Raw genomic sequence first — 13,896 nt, forward strand, 5'->3', positions numbered from 1 at the left:
GCTGAATATCACTGTGAAGAAACCTTGCACAAAGTAGAATCAGAGCATCAACTGAACATAATACCTGTAGTCCCTCTTCTGTGTCCATCAAATACAACACTTGGAGAAGTGTCTTTGCTGACTGGATACACACTGTAACAGCCAAGGCAAAAGAGGCAAACAGTGTTGTATTTTCATACAGATCACAGAAGGAATGCAACCAGGAGCCTTGATTACACATAACCAACCTTTCTGGCTCATGACTGTTCCAACAGAACTTCTACTAGAGTGGCTGCACTTCCAAAGTCAGTGAAATGTTCTCATACTTAAGCAATTTAGATATATAAATGATGAAAGCATTTTTCAGTAAAGGAAAAGCAGTGGGAGATTTTAAACCAAGGGCGGAAGACCAAAAAATTGAATCTCACAGCTACAGTGGTGAGCACCCAAATCAGCCATCAGCTCTAGATTTTGTTTTCTGTTAGCAAAACACAGGGAAGCTGACATTTACCAGGCAGATGGTGAATCAGTATGCACAGGTGAGGTTTGTGAGTGCAAGTTGCTTAAACACTCTTCACTGCTGGATTTTCCTGATTTGACTCCACACTCTTGACATTGTACTAGTCTCTGCTGTTTCCACCTTCGAGATTTTTAGAAGGACAAGAGACTCTGGAAGCAGTTAACTGCAATATATTTCTCATACTGCAGATTCTATAAACAAATGCAAGAGCATCCAGCAAGCACTTGGTTACACATACGTAATGTAATTAAAATTTAATCTACACTGTCTTTTCTTGCTCAGTAGAGAATTATCAAGACACCCACCTGAATTACAACCTTTCCCTTCAAGAATGTGAATGGGGCACTGAATGCAAGGGTGAACCCTCCTGCCCAGTCTAAAAAAAAAAGCAACCAACCTACAAATTTTAATTCTACTGATAATATATATATATTTAAAAAAAAAATCCTAAACAAAACACAACACACTACTTTTTTCCTATTTAAACTATTAGTCAGGATAGGTCCTATGTGACTACACTGGTTCTGCAAAGATGACAGCAGAAGGGGGCAGCGACCAAAGCAAGTATTTCCTGAGGCATTAACAATGAAAAGCAAACAAATGGCTCTCTGCTGTCTTATCCACTCTTCATTCAGAAATTTCCCCAAAATACTGTCAGACTTCACTTAGACAAAACGTCAAAAAAAATCCCAGAAAGCTTATAAAATCATTGAGTAACTATTATTATTGAAAATATAACCCATAAACATGTTCTATTTCTAAACGTTCTGCCCTCATACTGAATGCACATAGGATATGAGAAGACTAATTCACATGCTTTGTCTGTGGTCCTTAATGTGTGACAGAATTGTAATTTGTCTTTATAAACACATTTAGTGATTGTGTGTAGTAAAAAAAACCCCACACAAACAAAAAAAACCCAATCCAGAGGTGTCTGCAACTGTTTTAGAAAAAAAAAAAATTAAGGATGTCCTGAGCAGTATATACAATCTGTTAATACAGACTTCATCAGAACTTTCTTGTTTCTGAGAATTCAGCACACTTTGTAGTTCTTGTACGTTTGCTGCCAATACCATATTTACGCAGTGTATTTACATACAGACTGACTGCACTTTATTACAGCTTGCCATCTTTTCTCACGCATTTAGAACATAAAAAAGCACCTAACTTTCAACCCATGCTGATTTCTTGTAATTCCTACTAACTGTAAAAAGTTTTTCTTTCACAAAAATGAAACCACGTGAACTTGTCAAAATACACATCTTTTCTCCCCATCTACTGAAAGCAGGGTGGCTCACTTTGCCACATGTAGCTGCTGGCTACTTAGTAAGAAGTGTCCCAACAATGTATCTGAAGAGAATCATTTGTACACAGACATCTTTAACACCACATAAAAAAGGGGCATCAAATGATTTTTTATGACGGCATCTGGGAGCTGCTCCCACTGAATACGGCATGAAGTCTAGGGACAAGCTCTCTACAATCAGTACAAGCCTCACAAAATGACAACCAGCATAGCCACTCATGCCAAAGTTTAATTTCTGACCCTAGTCAGACCTCCTTTTACCTCTGCCTGAAACATCAACGGGCAGCAAAGCGGGGAAGGAATGACTCCATGAGATGTGAAGCTGTCCTCTCAGCACAACTGACCCCAGGGACATGAAGCCACCCACTTTTTGTACTTGCCACTTCTAACTTCATAGATAAACTGTGACCACAGCTACTCTGATGGCAGTTTTTAACTAAAAAAGGCAGACAGGATTACATCTGTCCTGAGACTAGTGTGTGGGGGGGTGTGTGTGTGTCTGAAAGGGAGCCCCTGTGATGCTATGAGAGGCTGCAGTTGACCAATAGTGCTCACTCCTGCAACCAGCCAGTACCTCACGTGGTGCGGCAGGGACCATCGACCTGCCCAGCCGCTGGTGAAAGCTTGCTGGACACGAACCAGCACCCGCCCAAAAGCCACAGTGCACATTAATGCAGCCTGAACCTAAGTAATGTGAGTGCAGCAATGGGTATGATAAACTAACAACTCTCTGCTTCCCAGGAGGCCCCATGCCCGAGCTGGTACGCCCTACTGCTTAGCGTGGGCTGTTAGCTTGGGCTCAGAGCCACGCTGAAGCAGCAATGTGACCCCTGCATAAGGAGACAGGTTGTGCCTTGCTGGCACAGTGAGCAATTCAGAAACAGTGCTCTGGTACCACCCACCCATCTAGCTAGGGGAAACAATTCATCCTGCTGTGCTGGTCAACAAGCAGAACATTTTGGGCCAAAATGCTGGCACGTGAAGGTGTTTCAGCAGAAGAGCTGAGGCAGTCTTATTGTCACAGAAGAGAAAGCCAGATCTGCAAGCAGAGACCTTCTCCTTCCCCAGTGATGGAGAAAATGGGACATGATGCCACAAAAGAGGACTGTGTCCCTACCAACAATGAAAGGAGTATTTGGAGCAGAAAACGATGCCAAGTTAGAATGGTTAAGATCCATCTAAGAAGGTGTATTCCTTTTTTCCAGTGGGCAGACCTGCCAGGGTCATTCAGATGGATCATATTTGTTCACTTTCAAATGCATTTCTGTGTCTTACAACCTTGTACCGTCCCATCATTCGTTCTGGCAGAGCAAGACCCACCTAAACGTCGCATGAAGTATTTGACATTTTGACATGTTGTAATGATATTTGTCCACGTGCCAAGCAACCTATAAACATCCCAGGTCAGAGACATCAGCTGCAGGAATTGCTGCAATCCCAAACCTGTGTCAGCATGCCAACTCTGCAGGGAGAGACTCTCCACATGTTTGTATTAAATTGTTATCTCCGAGGTGGGAAAACTACTGAAACTTGTCCTCAGTAACCAGCTACAGGAGTGATGACTGACAGCTCAACTGAGTTACTCTCCTAGAGAGAGTGAAGTAGGACTACGATGTTCTTAAGACAAGGGCATTTAGTCACAGTGCCTCCTCCAAGGGCTTTGCTCTATGCAGAGATTTGCACAGCCTTGATCACTGGGTCCACAACAAATGCTTACGTGAACAAAAATAAAGCTACTTTGAAATTATATAGAAGATCACACAGCTGTCTTTTGGTGCTCAAAGAGATCAGGGACAACTTATTTATAAAATAAAAATAAAACCCAGAGCTTTACTCAGAATCACATCAGTCTGATTAACTAGAGTGCTCCAAGCCCGAAGGCCAAGTATACACACAGCAATTTCACACTTGTAACAGAGAAACGGATCACCTTTGTACAGATGTCTCCTTAATTGTAATCATTACATACCAGGCAGGATTTAATGAAAGTATACGCAGGAATGTGATAAAGACAGATGACCATACAAATAAGTTTATTATTACCTGAAATTTTTCAATTCCAAAGTAACTTGTTTCCAGAGTCTGTTAATTTTACTGCAGAAATATTAACACACACTTCACATTTATCAGAACAGCATACTGTGAGACTGGACTGGAGGTTCTTAAGAGATTACGCCGATGAAAGATGACATTCTGATGTAACATGAATGTAAATTTATATTCTGAAACTTAATCTTCTGGAAAGTGCCAGAAATTCAGGGAACTTTCCCATGAATAAAGCAAGTGTTTCCTTTCCCATCCATACCATATGATGTCATGCTCAATATATAACTGGGGGGGGTGTTGGCTGGGAGGCATCCCAGCTCAGGAACTAGCTGAGCATCTGTTCTGGATGGCGAGCAGTAGTGCTGTTCTGTATATTCTTTTATCTTGCTTTTCTGAACTAGTAAACTGCCTGTATCTCAACCCATGAGTTTTACATTTTTTCTTTTCAATTCTCTCCCCCATCCCGCTGTGAGGGGAGAGTCAGCCAATGGCTCTGGGACTGTTTTACTTGCCAGCTGGGGTTAAACCATGACAATAAAACAGGATCTCCGCAGAGCCAGTGCTGTACAGATTCCTGACAAGAGATGGACATTAGCATAACAAGCAAAATACAGACAATTTAAAAACAGCCTGAGGTTTGAATACTGTGGGTCACCTCAGGAAAATATTGCAGGCTGAACAGCATCAGATGTTGAAACTCCAAAGTGATACTGACCACACTTGTTTTCACATTATTCTTCTGTTTCAGAGATCTATCACATCAGTTAAGAAATTCAGGGGAAGCATGGAGTTTTTTAGGTATAAGCAGCAGCATAGCTAAAGTTAACAAGAGAATTTTAGGTAGAATCTGTGTCTGTGCTGAGATTTTGTCTGTTGGGGAGGGAGAAGGGGCAGCTCCATCGCTTATGTTTCTAACCCACTTGTGAATGTCAGTGGCTAAAGGATTAATGCATAAAAAATGCCACTCTGTATGTTTACACTGCAAGCTTTACAGGCACAAATACTCAAACACACACTGCTCATTCTATTTGACGCTTGGAACGTACATGGTATTTCTAGAGTTCAACCCATAGTATAAGAGCATGAAGTTATATAACTTGGGAAAGTCTTGTTTAAAAATACCACACTTCTAGCAAGTTCAGAAAGAAAACACAACAAAATGGACATTTCAGACCAATGCCTTGACTGTTTTATTAACAGATAATTGTTAGAACTGGTTACCTGAGGGTGTATGACAGACCGAATGATTTACACAAAGCTGGCAATTACCAGATACAAAGCCAAATGTCTGTAACAAATTCAAAATAACCTGTATCTGCAGAAGTAACATACTTTTTGTTACGATTTGATAACTTTGTTTCTTTCTTACCAGGCATTATGCAGTATTTTTTGCTTCAGTGCTCTTAAGTGAAAACTTTGGAAACTTCTGCAGTTGGGAGTATGACCAGGCATGCACAAGAGAAACAGCAGCACTTCCTTACAAGCCTTGTCCATGTCCAACTTCTGAATGCATCCTATTCACAAAATGTATCCAAAGGTTTTGGGGCTTAAGCCACAGCTCTGTCTTGGAAACACTTTAAATCCTAAAATTGCTCTGGCTTTACTATATATATTGAAATCTTTGGTGCTTGGTCAATTATGAGTGGTCTTGAAGCAGTAGCAGACACATTATCTTGCTTAATGGACCAAAACTACATCTATGACCTACCCTCTCCCTAAAAAACAACTGAAACTCAGTGACCAAATTATGTAGCTTTCTGTAGCAAATGGGACCGGGTAACCAGTTTGCACTACAGACAGACCAGAAATTGCAACTTATTTTTATCCTGGACCAATTCTCCAATCCAGTTCCTGTCACTGATTCAGAAACAGCCACACTGGTGCTACTGGCACAGGGGTAGGAGCAGGCAAGGGAGAGCAGAGCCCACCCTGCTGCAGACAGGTCTGCCAATGAAAGCAAAGTAGATCAAATCATGGGTATCAGTGTTGTAGGACTGCAGTAAGACAACAGAGATGCTGAAGAAAAGAAAACATCTATATTCTGTAATTTATTATTGTTTTACTGATGACTCTGCTTAAGAGTGGGAGGCTGGAAGCAGGATGATTTTTATGTAGTCAACATTAGCTTTCTGAGGATTGGGCAGAGATGCATTTTTCAAACAGCCACACTGCTGACCAAGCAGTTTGCAGCACATAACTTACTGCTTCCTCTACCCAGCCCAGGATAATGTGCATTGGTTATACACTCCACATTAACCTTACACTACAAGTTTCATGCCAGTAGTTTCAGTCACAATTACTTCAAAATCAGGACGAGAGGCCACGGTATCTACCTGCATGCAGCGAGAGTGAAACTAAAGCAAGCTCACTGCCCAGGTGCCTTGGGCCATCTGACAGGATTTACACCAAGGTGTTGGACCTGGACCCCTTCTAAAGCTTCATCTTTCAACTTGGGTTCAGTTACAGAAATGTTGTATTTAATTCTCCCCATGCAACTGGGCTCTTCAAAAAGAAAGGGATCTATGAGTTACACTGTTCCAACCTCTTGAGCAGACTGAAACCTGTCCCTGATGATGAGTAGCTACATCAACCACCTAAGTGTCACCAGGCTTTCAGAAGAGGGAAACTTTCCTTTTGTGGTTTGGGTTCCCCCCCCCCCCCCCGCCTTCAACTGATACACTTCCTGTGTTCTAGCTCTCCTAGCTGCAAAGACAAACTGACATGGCTCTGACCACCATGGACAGAGCCCTATTCTTCCGTCCACTCTGAATCATGATGTGCTGCAGCTCCCTGAGATGAGTCTGCTGACCTAGCTCTGTGCTGTTGAAAGGCAAAAGTTGTGTCCCCTCCTCCCTTTCCCTACAGTCTCCCTGAGAGTTTGCACACAGCATCTCAATCACCAAACAACTCAGCTCACTTATGCAGAAGAAAACCAACCCAACAGAAAAGCGGTTTTCTCCTGGGTTAGTGACCTGAACTGGCTCATTAGATTTTACATACACTAACGTCACAGCCCATGTAAGGGATGGGTGAGCACCAGGACCAGGAAGGAAGATGCCTGTCTCTTAAGCGCCACATACAGTTGTATCAGTACAAGATGAACCCACAGCAACAGACTGCTTCTGCAGGTATCATACCATGGCATTAGTGCATCCTGCCCTTTCTCACATCTACCCTGCCTCAGAATCTGCCAGAGCTTTCCCACTGGCACAAAGGAGAAAAATTGGGTTGAGTTTCCCAACGAGGGGGAGGGGTCCTACTTCTTCAGTAACGCTGTACACTATTTTTCAAGACAAAGCTCTCTACAATCTACAAATACATAAATGTACAAACCCTGATCATATTGCATGTTGCTTGGAGGAGCATACAGGCACCAGCAGAGTTTGAGGCCGGGCCAGCTATGCAGAGCCAGAGGAAGAGTCATCAGAAAAAGGCAAGAAAATAATGCTTCACCATCCATTATTCCATGGGATATAAAAAATAAGCTAGATGAGAAGAGATTTTACATTCAAGCTCTAGGAAAGGTGCAAGGGAAAGCAAAATCTGATTGATATTTAACAGTAGTAGAGAATGAGAGAAGATTTAGCATAGCATCTGTCAGAAAAATACATGTGATACTGGAGCCAAAAACGTCAGAGGAGGTTGTAGGGTTGCTGGAGAGGTGATTAAGACGATTGCAGCAAAGAGCTGCAGAGAACAGTGATGGGAGGTTAGAAGAAAGCATGCAAGAAAAGGACTGAGGAAGTGAACATAAAAGCCATTAAAAAAACAACACACAAAAGGTGTTTTAAGCCAAATAAACAGGCAGCACCACAAATAGCATGTATACATGATATTAAAGTTTCGGAATAGCTGCTGTTCATGTTCATTTGCTCTTATTTAGCACACTTAAAAACTTAACATGTAGCTAACTGATCCAGCCACAGTGCAGCCAGAAGCACCCAGCCAGGCTCTAGGCCATCCAGCTCAGTTATAAACACAGCAATAATGTTTAAAAAAAAGTGATATAGGCTGCATTTCCTCATTTAGTAGCACTGCTGTTTGAGCTACCCTTATCTTCATGCCCATTCCAGCCCCATCCCTCCTCCTGAATACGCTGGTATGGTTACTGTGCAGCAACCAAGGGCGGGAGCGATATGGGTGGAAAACCTCAGCCTGCTGGATCATTTCCCCAGTCTGGAGTACGCTGCAGCAAGGGCAAGTAGGGCTTACCCTTGCCATTTCTGCCAGTGCACTGGAGAAGGCACGAACGAATCAGACAGTATTACTGTCAAAAAAAGTATGTGCAACTATGGTGTTAGTCCATCGGGAGCAGATAAATTTCAGAAAAGCCTGGATTTCTCAGGCTACCTTTTATTATTTGAGTCTGCTCAAGAAAAGAACCTCTTCTCTTGGTTTAGAAAGCTATGTGGAAAAGTTTCTGCCAGAACAGGTAAACACAACCTAGGCTTTACAGGTCTTTCAAACGTGGGGAAAAAAGTTTTTCTGGTAATCTCACCGACCAAACAATCTATCACTGGGACAACACTTTGAGGATCAGAGATTTTTTTTTACACGTCACTTGAACTCCCCTCCAAAAAGTATGGAAACATCAAGGGTAGACATTTTTGTTTCATTTTCCTGCCTGAAGACAGCTTCAAAATAGTTCATTATAAGGCCTCCTGCAGCTTTGTCTAAAGTAGCTCATGTAGTCTTGTGTCAGAGACCAAATGGAAAGTAATGAAATCCAGAACAGCAATTGGCAGGACTCTCTTGTCTTTGGAATTATTTTTCCATCTTTCATCTAATAGGTTTGATTTATGACAAACATCAAATCTCATAATACTCTCAGAAGAAAAACAGGTATGCTTACTATCTTAAGCAGTAAAAGAAACCCTGTACCTATGCACTTCACTCAAAATCACTGAGAGCACCCAGCAAGCATTGGTGCTGCTTTAAAGTTGTATGTATGTGTATCATGTTTTACATATATAAAAACATATACACGCATACAAGTAGCAACACACTTTCCCCAAATCCTTTCTCCTCTCCCCTTTAAGCAGCTCTTCCACCACCTACAGTTTTCTATTTCCTTCACTTTGCACAGGATGCCCTAAACCCAGCACTGCCAGAAAAAAGCAGCAGCATGAAATGAGAAAATCCTTGTCTGTTTTCTAACACTAAAGACCAACTAGATCTACCCTGACACATCTTCATCTCCTGCACAGCTCACAAGGCTCGTTCAGAAACATGGAAAAATGGAAGGCGTCATGTTTCTTCTCACTCACCTTCACAACTGTGGTACAACCAAGTGACCTAAAAAGTTTTGAAGATTAAAATAGGTATCAAATGCCTTCATGCTGGGTGATGTACAGAGTTCGTTAACCACAGAATTGCTCAGGTTTTCATAATCACCATGAAATATGACCACACAGACTGCAGATGAGACAATGCAATTTTTGATTCAGAGAAAAATCACTGCCTTGTCATGAAACTTCAACTGTTTGCAGTTAGGGTACCAGAAAGCTCAAACTGAATTCAGAGGCTTGTTTCTGTAGATGAGGAACACTGTAATCTTCCTTGAAACTAACTTTAGATAGTGGCAGAAAGCTAGCACGGCTTTCTCACTGCACAAAAGCGTTGAGAAGTGCGGCATGATCTCCACTTGCTTCCAGAGATCCGAAAATAGAGCTGAAGTGTGAATATCCCATTTGTTTCACGAGGGTGTCAACAGAAATTCCAAGCCAGGGCCTTGTCTACTATCAAAATCTGCACCTACAGAGCTACAGCTGCACTTAGGGAAGTACAGGCTGCTCGCTTCTTACTGCGGCAGAACAGCTACTTTCCAGAATAAGATCAGCTACTACAGAGTATTTTATATTTGACATCAGTACCAGCAATAGCTATGCTGGAGCAGGCTTCCAGGAAACAGATTGATGACTTGACAACCTAAATGAGATGTTTCTAAATTTTCTCTATTAACAGACCCCTCTACCCTTTCAGACCTTTGGGGTTTTTTTTTATTTCACCCAGGGTAGCAGACACCATTACCACCAAATGTATAGGAGAAAAAAAATTACTAAAAAAACCTCAAAACAGATGCAGACCATTTATTGCAGATCCAGACACAAAGCCAGAGTACGACTCTAAACACTGATGTTCTATCAGTGGAATTAAAGCATTAGAAATCATTATGCTCTTCTTTCCTACATGCAAATATTTCTTTTTAGGTCACCTGTAAGTGATGCTTAGCAAACACACACAACCACCTCTCTCTGGTCCCTTTTCTCTCTGACCTGTGAGGATATAAAGCTGGTAAGGAAATGAAGAGATCTGTGTTAGAAAATATGGATCTGAGAGTTTTCCACTCTTATGAAATAGAATAATGCTGTATTTCTAAAGCTACAAAAAACAAGGAAGGACTCACTGTGACATTTTGTATTTAAAATGAAGTGCATATTCCATCAAATCAGGAATGAATGAAATACACAAACCCCTAACATACTCTTTAATCGCTACCAACAGCTACATTGCTTACTGACATCCTCAGATGCCTATTAATGAATTACAACTACAGAAACCCTCATGTCGGTATTATTTGGAGTGATGTTGAACACCTTTGGCCTGTGTTTCAAAGGAAGTGGTGGAAGTACCAGAAAACAGAAATTCATATACAAGGAAGGACAGGCCTGTCTACACAGGTGAATCATAAATACCCATCTTGAACAAAAACTTATTTCAGTGACTTCACACTTCACTGTAAAAATCCACAATTGTTAATACAGGGAAAGGTAGAGACTCTAGTACATGCAAGTAGAGTCTCACAATTCTTATATGTTGAAACACAGTGCTTGGTGGTCACAATGGGACTGAACAGAGATATCCAATATTCCTAACTATGTCTCTAGTCCTTTATTTAAGGAATAGTTAGGAAATTATTTAAGGAAGAATTAGGAAACTTTTTTCTGACCCAAGGAAAAAAAAATAATTAAAATCTCATGACACGTGTTATTCCAAAAGCAGATTACATGCAGGCATGTCAAGATTTAAGAGGAAGCAGAAAACAAAAAGGCTTTTTAAAAAAAGTTTTAGGGAAGAAAAGTTGTATGACCTATCCTTGTATATACTTGAGAGGTGTAACAACCTTTAGTTAAGTTTTAAGAAGACTGAGATGTAAGTTTTGCTTATTGCTGTTGTACACAAAAATGCAGAGCGCCAGGTTTTGAAAGGAAAGTAAAAAATAACGTCTTCTACTTTAGGCAGCAAAACAAAAAAAAATAACTTTAAAAGTCCCCCGGCCGCAGCAAGGCAAGGCTGGTGTAAGGCAGAAAGGGCATTCGGGGGAATAAAGCGGGGAGAGAGGTCAAATCCTGCTCGCTGCACAGCGCCTAAGGCTCGGCGGAACACGGCAAAAGCCAACCCCAAACCACGGCTTACCAGCCACGGCCGGGTCAAGTTCGCTTTGGGTTAAAAATACCAACGGCAGGGAAATAAGGGAGTAAAAGGGAACCGTCTCTCTGTTACGTGATCTGCGCACCGGGCTCGAAACTCTTCGCTCCGGTATCTGGCCGGAGCGCGGTGTAGGGTGACCGAGCGGCGCTGCCCCTCCGCAGCCCGGCGGAGCCGGCCGTGCCCCACGCTGCAAAGGAAAGCAAACCACCAGACCGAGCGCCGGCCCGAGCTTCCGTGCTGAGATTTTATTAAAAACGTGTCGTTACAGAGCCGAGGAGCACCCCACGGACTCGCTTCCACCCCGGCAAGAGTTTGTTTATTTATTTATACAGCGCCCTCGGGTCACCGGGGAAGTGAAACTCTCCGGGCGCGGAGCGGGGGGCCGGGGCGGCCCCGCGGTAGGGCTTGCCCGCCCGCCCCGCCGCCGCGGCCGGCCCCGCGTCCCCGGAGCCCGATGGGCGCCGCGCCGGCCGAGAGGCCGCGCCCGGAGCCGCCGCCGACCGAGGCGGGCAGCGCCGGCGGGGAGGAAAAGGGGCGCGCGGCGACGGGCGAGCGGACCGGAGCGCACACGGAGGGGCGGCGCGGGGAGGGGGCGCCCCGCTACGGAGGGGGCGCGGGTGGGTGCGCGGCCGCCCCCCCCGCCGCCGCGGCTCCCCCCCTTGTCGTCTTCCTCCTCCGCCGCCTCCTCCTGGGGCCGGGGGGCGCGATCCCCCGTCCCTGCCGCGGTGAGCGCCGCCGCTGGCTGCCGCCAGAGTCGCCGCCGCCGCCGCCGCCCGGCCGTGGCGGCCACCGCCGCCGCCGGGGCCGGCTCCCATCCGCCATTATCCTTTGTTCGCGGCGGCGGCGGGGATGTTGCAGGGCTCGGCTCCATCTTTAAAGCGGGCGCCCCTCCCGCGGGCGGTGCAAGGCCGGGCCCCCGCGTCCTGCCGCCCGGCTGCTCCCCTGGTCCCCGCCGGGCTCCATTTCCTTCCCTCCCCCCCGCCCCTGTTTGCTGGGCGCCTTCCTCCTCTTACCGGTTACCAGGCTGCTCCGTCACTGCTTTCGTTCGCGCCTAGGATCTCGCCGCAGTTTTATTCTCTCCCCCACGTAACACACCGCGTCAAACTACACCTCCGCCGCGTCACTCACACACACACAGGCGCTCCCAGCCCGGCGACAGGCAGGCAGCGGCCGACTGAGGAGCGCCAGCCAGGGAGCAAGCGCCGAGCGCGCCGCGGCCGCACGGAAAACGCCGAGCGCTCACGGAAAACGCCGAACGCCCAGCAGGCGGCGGGAACGGCCGAGCGCGCCGCCGGCCCTTGCGGAAAGAGCCGAGCGGCCGCGGAAAGGAACGAAGCGCCCCCGGAGGGGAGGCGGAAAGAGCCGAGCGGCTGCGGGAAGGCGCGAACGGCGCTTCCGCCCGGGGCGGCCCGCGCGGAAAACACCGACTCGGGCTGCGGAGAGACGTGGGGGGGGGTATGTCGAGCCGCCCCCTTGCCTCTCCCGGCCTCCGCCTCTGTCGGGCGCGCGAGCCGGGGCGACTGGGCCGGAAAGCCGCGAGCGCTCACGGAAATAGCCGAGCTGCCCTGAAGGCGGGTGGCCGGGCGCGGCCCCATCTGTCCCGGGGCCCCCGCTGAGGGTGCCCCCAAGTTCACACAAACACTGGGACCCCGGAGGAAATGCCACCCCTGGCCGTAGAGCTGCCCACCCTCTGAGCACCCTTCTCCCTCTGATCCCCTGCTGCCAGGACAGCCACCCAGGCTCGGGGTCCAGGTTTCAGCCCGAGCCCCAGCCACCCCTTGCCTTTGCAGGCCCGACGGGGTGGGTGAGTGTCTGTGACTGGGCCGTGCTGCCCCTTGTTGATGCCCTCTGGCTGCCTGGCATCTCCGCTGCCTGCTCCCCGTGTGGCTCAGCACTCCTATCCTTCACCTTGTTCCTCTAAACATTCCTCTGCTGCCTGGTTCTTGCTCCAGGCCATGGCTGCTTGCCCGCTCAGGCCAGCCCTGGCAGCCCTAAGCCAGGCGCGAGGTGACTGCTGCTTCATTTTGACATGAAGACTCCCTTCAAATCCCCCAGACCTGAGCAGCCAGCCTCCACTGGCCCTGCAGTGACAAACCTGGTTTTGCAGAGATGCTGACACCAAAGGTGTAAAACCACGATTTTCAAAGCAGCTGTGGCCAAGGCAACAGTTTGCACCTTTCAGGAGGGACGTGAGGCTGCGATGGGGCAGGAGATGAGATACGAGTTTGTGTCTCATCAGAGAAGAGGAGCAGCCATGTGCTGTGGCCCTCAACCTCATTTGCAGCGTGGTGTCCATGGTTCTGTTTCTAAATGTTGGATAGGTGATTTTTTTCTAGGAAAGCTTTTCAAAGAGTTGATGGCCACCACGGAGCAAGAAACGGGCCTGCTGATGCTCCATCTGGGCAAGTCCAGCTCTGTCTTCTCCAGTTCACAAGGACAACTGAATGCATCCAGTTGCACACCCAGAAGAACGAACTTCTCAAGCTCTTATCAGATAAAATCCATATGTAGCCTTGAAGAGACTGCTTTTCATTTCAGAGAACCTCAAGATGGCACTACATAACAAGATTTGAAACTCCCAATCTGGTTCATTTTTGCAGCCACCTGGTGACAC

The 13,896-nt window shown here is 46.1% G+C and overlaps 1 protein-coding gene across 1 annotated transcript in view; it reads right to left on the bottom strand.

The window, feature by feature from the left end:
- The window catches only part of CREB1 (cAMP responsive element binding protein 1), a 33,933-nt gene extending 21,480 nt beyond the window's left edge, over positions 1-12,453 (bottom strand). Inside the window, exon 1 of the mRNA XM_084265404.1 lies at positions 12,296-12,453. The gene's annotated coding sequence lies outside the window, so the exon portion shown is untranslated. The remainder of the gene's footprint in view (positions 1-12,295) is intronic.
- Between the last annotated feature and the right edge of the window lie 1,443 nt (positions 12,454-13,896).

Source organism: Gallinula chloropus (genome assembly GCF_964237585.1).
Source record: "Gallinula chloropus genome assembly, chromosome: 5".
Lineage (NCBI taxonomy): Eukaryota > Metazoa > Chordata > Aves > Gruiformes > Rallidae > Gallinula > Gallinula chloropus.